This window comes from Sus scrofa, chromosome 3 (assembly GCF_000003025.6).
Source record: "Sus scrofa isolate TJ Tabasco breed Duroc chromosome 3, Sscrofa11.1, whole genome shotgun sequence".
Taxonomy (NCBI): Eukaryota; Metazoa; Chordata; class Mammalia; order Artiodactyla; family Suidae; genus Sus; species Sus scrofa.
In genome coordinates, this window is record NC_010445.4 from 110,810,180 (window position 1) to 110,819,874 (window position 9,695).

Consider the following 9,695-nt stretch of genomic DNA (forward strand, 5'->3'; position numbering starts at 1 on the left):
CTGGCTCACTTTGTTGTACAGGGGAAATTGACAGAACATTGTAAATCAACTATAATAATAATAAATAAAATTCTTAAAAAGTGTACCGTTCAGTGGCATTCATGACATGTCACAATGCTGTGCAACCACTCCCTCTACCTGGCTCTAAGATATTTTCATCAGCTCAAGAGGAAACCCTGTACCCACTGATCTATGCTCCCCCATCATCCCTCTCCCCAGCCACTGGCCACCACCCACGCTCAGTCAGCCTCTTTGGGTGTGACTCTTCCAGTAGGAGAAGAAACAGAATCATCTAATATGTGATCTTTTGTGTCTGGCGCCTTGCTCAGACCAGACTTTCTGTAACTCCCTGAGCAAGAAGGAGGAGCAGGGCCTGTTCAGTTTCCTTTGCCTGCATGCTTGCACCTTGGTCCACGTTGCCCTGGGCCCCCTGCCCACTGCTCATCCATGCCATGCCATTTCCTGCTTCTTTTAACCACTCCCAACAGAGGACTTTGCTGCTTCATAGAGTCACTCAACAAATAGCCCCTGGGCTAGCAGAGGGGACAGACAGGTAAATAGTCATTGCAGCAGTGTGAGGAGGTACTGCCGGGAGCGGGGCTTCAGAGAGCCAGGGGAGCCCAGGAGAGAGAGGTGGTACCCAGCCTCGGGGTGAGGGCCATCAGGGCAGATAACATGGAGACTGGGGGTCCCGTCTGTCTGGTTCATGCCATTTCCTCAGCACTTAGCCCAGTTCCTGGCCCCTGAAAAAGGACGAGTGTCAAGTCCATCCGTCAATTAATGCAGTTCTCGGTTAAGAGCTGACGGGTGAATGAGAACAGCTTATACCAGAAATGGGACATACTTTCCCTGAAGACGCATAGGCAAAGGGTCAGCCCCTACATTGCCCTGAAGGATGCTTTTGTCTAGATGAACCCTGAAGGGGAGGGAGAGGCAAATGGGAAGAGATGGAGCCAGATCACACAGGGCCTTGGAAGCCACACAAAGGATCTTGACTTTAAGCCGAGTGACAAGAAGAAGGGCTTCCAGCAGACGTGCATTTTAGAAACCCATTGTTCTAATCTAGATTACAAATTGTGATGACCTAAAGATGTGGTCAAGGGGACAGGTGAACAGATTGGACATCTCTTGCGCTCCTGTTGCTGATGTTCCAGTGGGGGACAGAGATACTTAATATGTCATTTTAAATACTTCATTAAATAGTCCCAAAGGTGCAAGGTGCTCTGAAGAATGTCACGGCAGGAACATCCTCCCCAAGACAGTGACCTTTAAATCGAAACCTCCGAAAGGAATGGGAGATGGTCAAATAAGGAGAAAGGCAAAGCGCTTTCCAAACTACACAAAAGCTATTAGGAAGGTCCTGAGCAAAATGTGTTGAAGGAACTGAGAAAAGTCCAGTGTGGTGGTTGTGAAAATGTGAGGTTGGCAGTTTGACCAAATGAGGCTGCGGAGGTAAGCAGCAATCAGACTCCAGAGAACACGCTTACACATTTTGGACTTACCCTCAGCAAAATAGGAAGTCTTTAATGATGTAAACAGGGTCCTATTTTGAAAAATAGGATCCCTTGCATTTCTCCTTTGTGTTTTGTGCATGTGACCTGCTTCCTGGTCAGTTCAATCATCTGCTTGCCTTGAAAGTGGAGTTAAAATTATCAAAGGAAAAAAATGCAGAGAAGGAGATGAGCAACAGTTAACTTCTGACACCCAAAGTAAGGATTTTCAGCCAGACAAGAGTCTTGAAAGAGGCTTTGTTAAGAAAAAGGATGTTCTGAGTGTCTTCAACTTTCTTTTTAAGATATCAAGGAGCTCCGGAGTTCCCATCGTGGCGCAGTGGAAACGAATCCGACTAGGAACCGTAAGGTTGCAGATTCGACCCCCGGCCTCGCTCAGTGGGTTAAGGATCCGGTGTTGCCGTGAGCTGTGGCGTAGGTCACAGATGAGGCTCAGATCTGGCGTTGCTGTGGCTTGGTGTAGGTCACCTACGAGGCTCGGATCCCGCATTGCTGTGGCTCTGGCGTAGGCTGGCTACAGCTCCAATTAGACCCCTAGCCTGGGAGCCTCCATATACCACGGGTGCGCCCCTAAAAAGCCAAAAGCCAAAAAAAAAAAAAAAAGATATCAAGGAGCTCGCCTGACAGAATTGAACTTAGAGCTTTATCTAAAGAAGAGAACAGAGGAGAGAGCCTGATGTCTAGTCTGGAGGATGCGGGAGAGGCAGTGAGAGTGGAAGCAGGTGCAGAAGGAAGTCAAGGGTATATCCTTTGGTCCATTCCCCAGTTGAAGTCCCAGACAGCAGAGGTGTGTTACATGAGGGAGGGAGGCGGGCCCTGGGAGGAGCTTTCCTTATATTTGCAGGTCAAGTTCTTCACATCAAAGCAAACTGCAGCAAGGCAAGACTTGAATGTGACCTTCTCAAGCCACCCTGGGTACCCATTTAAAACGACGGCTGCACTACATCTTTAGCAGTAGATTATATATAAGAAACCAACCAGAAGCAAATAGTTCAAAACCTGTTAAGCCTTTTTTGTGTGTTTTGGTTTTTTTAATGTATTGAACAACAACAAAAGGTGTTGGTGTTGGCCTGCCATTTAACTTACTTCCTAATACAATCCCTGGGCCCCAGAACCCACAGCGGCAGGAAGCAGATTGCAAACACTCTGAGGCTCCCAGGGGCCCACTTGCCAATGCCCATTTCAAGAGTAGCCATGGGGGATAATGGACCAGGAAGAACCTCCCAGAAGAAAAAGCCCAGAGACACAGATATTGAACAAAAGAATTCTGCATAGAGAGCAGAAGAGGGCTGCTGGATGGGCTAACCAAGAATTGTCCTCCACTGCTGGGGAGAGGGTTCCTGCCCCCTCCTGCCTGTCAGTATTTGATCACTGCTCAAGACCAGGGCCAGATGTGTTCGCATGCTTCCTTTCTCTGCACAGGAGCCTTCCCTGCAGGTATCCTTTCCTACTCCACCTGGCAGAGTAAGTATGGGGTGGAGTGTTTTCATTTGTATGTGTTCAGACCATGTAGAGCTTCACCTGAAGCCCATGTAGAGGGCTGCCCCTGTTCTGATGATCCTGGGCCCTTGATCTGCCTGAGGCTTTGGGGCTGTCTCCCCTGGGGAGAAAAGGCAGTATTTGATGAGAAGAGGGAAGCACATGAATTTGGGGATGGCCAAAGGGCAGATTAAGGCAGAAACTGCTGGTTCGTTACTCCAGTATCCATTCTTCCCTTCTTCTAACACAGCCCCTAGTTTTCTTTATGGCTACGCTGTATATTCCTAAGGCTGTATTTTGTTTGTTTGTTTGTTTTTTGCCATTTCTTGGGCCGTTCCCGCGGAATATGGAGATTCCCAGGCTAGGGGTCGAATCAGAGCTGTAGCTGCTGGCCTATGCCATAGCCACAGCAATGTGGGATCCGAGCCGTGTCTGCAACCTACACCACAGCTCAGGGCAATGCTGGATGCTTAACCCACTGAGCAAGGCCAGGGAGGATCGAACCCCCAACCTCATGGTTCCTAGTCGGATTCGTTAACCACTGAGCCACAACAGGAACTCCCCTAAGGCTGTATTTAAGATTACATTTCTCAGACTCCCTTGCATCTAGCTCTGACCATGGGTATAAGTTCTAGCTGATAAAATATAAATGGAAGTGTCATAAGGCTTTGCAGGGAAGTCTCTTAAAAGAGAAGGAATTGGAATAAAAGGGGAAAGGACGCCCTCTCCCACTCTGCCACATTGCTTCTTGGAAAGCAAATGTGGTGACTAGGAGTTGCTGGAATGTGGACCATGGAAATTAGGGCCTTATCTTTGGAATGGACAAGGAAGAAAAGCTAGAGGATCCTGGCCCCTGACAACTTCACGAAACCACCAGGCCAGACCTCAACCTCTGGCTCCAGACTTTTACAGGAGAGCATAAAACTCTGGATGTTCAAGGTTCTGTTGATTTCATGTTCTGTCACCAGCAGCTGCATATAATCCTAACTGATACCCCTCTATGACTGGCTTTGAGTGGGAGACTTACATAATCAGTTTGGTGGTTGGGTCCCGGAACCTGTGGGCTGAGAAACACACAAAAACACAAAATCATTTTGGTGCTCTGGCTGCAGAGTAGGGATTGAAGGTGATGGTAGTTGTCCGGGCGAGGATGAGAGGGGCCTGTACGGGGATGGTGACAGGAGGGCTGAACAGAACCGTCAGATCTGAAACATATTTAGGAAGTGAGACAGGAGTTGGTGGTGGCGAGGGAGAGATGAGAGTCAAGGGCAGGAAGAGGGAAGCCAGAGAAAATGGCATTCCGAAGAAGGAGCGATGGAGTTCCCATCATGGCTCAGTGGTTAACGAATCCAACGAGGAACCATGAGGTTGCAGGTTTGATCCCTGGCCTTGCTCAGTGGGTTGAGGATCTGGCGTTGCCGTGAGCTGTGGTGTAGGTTGCAGACATGGCTCGGATCCCGAGTTGCTGTGGCTGTGGCTGTGGCCAGTGGCCACAGCTCCAATTCGACCCCTAGCCTGGGAACCTCCATATGCTGTGGGAGTGGCCCAAGAAACGGCAAAAAGACAAAAAAAAAAGAAGGAGCAATCAGCCGAGCCCACGAGTCCAGGGAGATGCAGGCTGAGATGTGTCTGTAGGATTTGGTCACACGGAAGTAGCCTCAGGGCAGGAGAGGGGGCAGCAGACTCACGAGGGTTGAGGGAAGAGTGGGAGGTGAGGAAGTGGGCACAGTGAGGAAGCCTCTGAAGCTGAAAAGGGGGGGGGCAGGCTCAAGGGAGGGCTCTTATCATTTCTAAGATGGGGAGGCTTGATCTCATTTAATGCTGGTGGGAAGGGCCCTGAGCGAGACAGAGGTCAATGGTGGGAGTGAGGAAAGGAGGAAGCTGCTCACAGAGGGTCCCCGAGAAAGAAAGGGGAAGAATGAGGTTTGGGGAGCAGGGGGGGCCCTCCTCTGTTAAAGCAGGTGGAGGAGGACAGGCAAGAGACACGTTGGCTCTCTCCTGGGCTGTGGGAAAGGCCTCCTCACAGACCCCCTGCCCCAACCCCCAAGCCTCCACATCTGCGGCATTCGTCTTCCTGGAGTGGGATGGTGTCACCTGCTCCCCACCCCCAGGCATAACCCCTCTGCAGCTCCCAACACCTCCAAACAACACTCCCACTTCTACTGATTTTTGGGGTCTCAGTGTATATGCACTAGTTCTGGGAAGCTCCCCAGGTAGGGAAAGGCCCAGTGATACCTGCACCCGTGACGCCTAAGAGGTCGTCTTTGAGACACACAGTGAACTGGTCATTTCTTGGTTGTACCTCGATTTGACAACGGCAGGGGTATGTGTGTGTATGTGTGTACATGAGTGTGCACACATGTGTGTGCTTCCTTATTGCCCCTATATGCCCAGACCAGAGGACAGGGCCTGGCACAAAGAGATACTACGCTGGGCTGAATGACGGACGGAGGAAGACTCAAGCCTGTTACTGAGGACCTCACGATCTCAGGTTAAATGTTCAGCATCCCCTAAATCAGCCCATGCTCCTAATGTTAGTGACTCCTTCCTGTTCCCCAAAGCTGCCTCACGCTTTCCTACCACACCGGGTCTTCGTTCAGACTGGCCCCTGTGCCGGGCACGCCTGCCCTCCACGCCATCCTGGGCAGGCGCCCACTCCTCCTTCTGGCCGAGGGCCCCTCCCACGGCGGAATCTTCTCTGAGACCCCACGTGGCACAGGCCAGGCCACTTCACATCTTCCATCATGAATGGAAAGTCTGTCTTCCCCGGCCCTTCGCTCCTGTCAGATTGTCACCTCCTTAGGAGGCTGATCTAGCTTGTAGTTCATTGATATTTCAAATGAAAACATTGGCCTGTGAAGCAGAGACACCTTACACAACCCTCACATAAACAGCATCTTAGATAACTGTGCCCCCAGTGGTGCGTCACGATGTCATGCACTTAGTAGGGCCACAAAAAATATTTTTGAATGACTATTTTCTCCCTCATACCTGGAAGACTATGATGGTGACAACCTCCATCTACACATTCATTTTGAAAATTAATTTTGTTTTCCAGCTGTACCCACAGCATATGGAAGTTCCGAGGCTAGGGGTCAAATCAGAGCTGCAGCTGATGCCTACACCACAGCCCCAGCAACACTAGGTCCATGCCGTATCTGGGACCTAGACCACAGCTCACGGCAGTGCTGGATCCTGAACCCACTGGGCGAGGCCAGGGATCGAACCCGCATCCTCATGGATACTGGTCAGATTCTTAAGCAGCTAAGACACAACAGGAACACCATCATTTTGACCGTTAATTTCAATGTGATTCTCCTCTGCTTTCAACACAAGAAAAGTGTTTTTACCCATGAACAAAGTTTTCAGATTTATTTCATCTTTACTTGAGCAACAAACACACGCCTTATGCAGCAAATCAAGGTAGTGACTGTATCTGCCAGTGTGTCAGACACGCCACTGCCGAAGAGAACAGGAATTTCTCCTGGAGCTGATAATTTCCAACACATTCAGCAACACTTGCCTCTTGGGCTTCTGAACAAGAGCACGTATATAAAGTCTACCAAGCACTAAAATAAGGAGGAAACGACATTGCTATGCATAGCTATTATTTTTCATGCTCGTGTGTCTTGATTGGTTTTTAGTTCAGCAAATTGAGCCATTGAGATTCTCAAAAATACGACCTAAATATCAATCCACAGAGACAAGAAGCAGAGTGATGGTTGCCGGGCACTGGAGGCGGAGGCGGAGGCGGAGGCAGAGGCGGGGTGGAGGGTGGGGGATGGGAAGGGACCGTGTAACGTGGGGTCATGGTTTCCACGGGTTCCAAATGTTTAGGAACTAGATAGACATGGTGATCGCACACTAGGAAGGTACAAAACGCCACTAAATTCTTCACTTTAAAATGGCTACTTTTACGTTATGTGAATTGCATATCACCAGATCATACTGAATAATTTCTAAATGTCCTGCAAGGCAAGGCAGGACTATATTCTAGAGCAGCGCCCGAGCCAAGGTCCTACAGCCCCCTATACCTCACCCTTGGATAAGGTCCCCCATGCAGAAGCAGGGCCATGTCCTCAGAGGGTCCTCTGAGACACTCTGCTGAGCATCATTCCAAACCAGCCCGAACATGTGTGTTTTGGTGTGTTATCCATTGGCTGACACGAGGACTTCCTACGTGTTCATTTTGATTAAGGACTTTCTAGTTCCAGAGGTGGAGCCTGAAGCAGGCTTTAGTGTTTTCCTTTAAACCAGTGGAACTTTCCAGAGACCACACTTGCAGAGCAGGGATGGCCACCCGCCCCCGCCCCCTGCTTCGCTGGGGAGTTACAGGCTCCAGTCTCTCTCCTCTGCAAGCAGGTCCCACAGAGGCAAAGGCTGGCTGTAAAGGAGGGTGGATGGACTTGTCCCAACAGTTCACGGTTTCTCAGGAAACAGGTCTTCTGCTGTCTTGTCAGGGGAGGAACAGACTTTGACAGGGAGAACAAGGGCAGGTGCGTGGCTGGCCAAGAGGGGAGGCTGGCGGTGGGGTCTGCCCCCTGTGGGCCTGGCAGGGGCCCTGGGCCCGCAGGGGACTGGGCTGCCCACGTGCAAATACCCATCCATCCTTTAAACACATAGGACCGAAAGGGAAATTACACCCTCCCGTTTCAAACATGGCCCTGGCGTCCAGAGCCCAGGGACTGTGCTAGCATCAAGCTGCATCAGTCAACTTTATAACCAAGTTTCCTCCTTCATGTATTTATTTTTTAGCACTTCATACTGTTTCCTATGCCTTTACACACGTCGTCTCGTTCAGCAGCCCAAGAGACAAACATTGCTGACCGCCTTGGAAAATACCAGCTCCAGGAGAAATTCCTTTTCCCTTACTCAGCCGCGGTCCAGGGAACAAAGGAAGCCCAGTGACCCAGTTGTGTTCACTTGGGAAACTCTAGGTCCAGCAAGAGCGGATCATCCCTGGAATCCCTCACCAAGACATCTTTCCCAAAGGAGAGAATCCTCCTTAATCTCTTAAACTCCAACTTTGCTGGAAATGTAATCCATAGAGTTTACCATCCACCCTGCCCTGGTTTGGACCAGGGCAGCCTCGATTCGGCAGGGATTGCAACATTCCGCGACAGACACTTAAGACCCAACGGGGGTGGCTCCGTATTGCTTTTCTCAAAGACAAAAAAGCAGTCTGAATGCTTTTAAGGCATTTACAGCTGCGCAAAGAGGCAGGATTGCTTCTGACTCCAGCTAAGAAGCACCTGGCATTCATCACCCTCTCCAATTGCCATGTGGGTGAAGAGGTGCAGAGGTAAGCAAACCCGGAAGACTTCGAGGTGTTTCCAGAAGACAGAAAGTGCTGGGGAAGGCCCAAGCTTGAGAGGCAAGCAGAGACACATGCTCCTCTCTGGACAGCGCGATCCTGAAAGCCCGCAGAACCCAACGCAAACCTTCCCAGCATCGGCCCCCTCGACGCTTATGCCGCAGAGACACCGCAGAAAACCCAGTACCACTGAGACACCCCAGACTCTTTCTGTGCTGTCTACTCAGGCAGGTCACTGGGAGACCCCCTTCCCTTAGACCCCAGACCTTCCCAAAAGGGACCGGAGGAGAAATGGGAGTCCTCCTGATGCGGATGCTCTTTCTCCACCACTGGTACCCTCCCAGCTCCGGGAAGAAACCTAAGGCTCTAAGAGATTGAATGGCCATCAAGTAGTAGGAGCAGGCCTAGGGGGTCACAGCCCCTGTGACTCACGTTCCAGTGCTCTTGGGTCCTCCAGGGAACGAGGCCTGTACCTTGAGCTCATCTTTGGCAGACTAGGAGTGGGCGGTGTCATTTCAGGGCCTGAGTCTCAGGCAGCCGCTGGGCGCCGGCAGCACTGACTGCTAACAGGTGTACCTGCTTCCCGCTTCCACCGCGGAGAAACATCCCCCGGAACAGAGGCTCCCCGTTTACCCCACGTTTCCCGGTCTACGGGGCAGCGGGTCTGGCTGACACTTGTCAGTGTTCCACGGCAACAACCTGTGTCTACTCAAAAGAAGAATCCAGAGATGCGATCATCTCACTTATTTGAATGCCTTGCTTATTTTCAGAGGCTTTTCCTGCACCGGACCTCCAGTGACCACCTGAACCATCTGAGTGATACTTTTAATTGTTTTTTTCTGAGCGATACATTTAATTTTTTTTTCTTTTGGGGGCTGCACCCGCGGCACATGGAGGTTCCCAGGCTAGGGGGTCAAATCAGAGCTGTAGCTGCCGAGCTACGCCAGAGCCACAGCAACGCAGGATCCAAGCCGTGTCTGCAACCTATACCACAGCTCACAGCATCGCCAGATCCTTAACTCACTGAGCAAGGCCAGGGATCAAACCTGTGGCCTCATGGATGCTAGTCAGATTCATTAACCATTGAGCCACGACGGGAACTCTGAAAAAAAATTTTTTTTCTTAAGCTTCTTGGGTTTCCAGAGTCAAACTTGTTGAAACAAAATACAAAATGCCCCCACGAAGGGACAGCACCATGAGCCCTTGGTGGCTCACCCTTGGCAGTACTTGGCAGCTAGCTGAGAATCAGGCCCTGAGAAGTGGGAAAAGGGGCTGGGAGGAGTTGGTGAGGTCATGAGGTGAAAGAAGCACAAAAAGGAGGCGAGAAAGTTCTAGGCCCTTCCCAGTAGCTCGCCTCCCAGTTCTGCAGAATGAGGTTCCCCGGGAGCCCT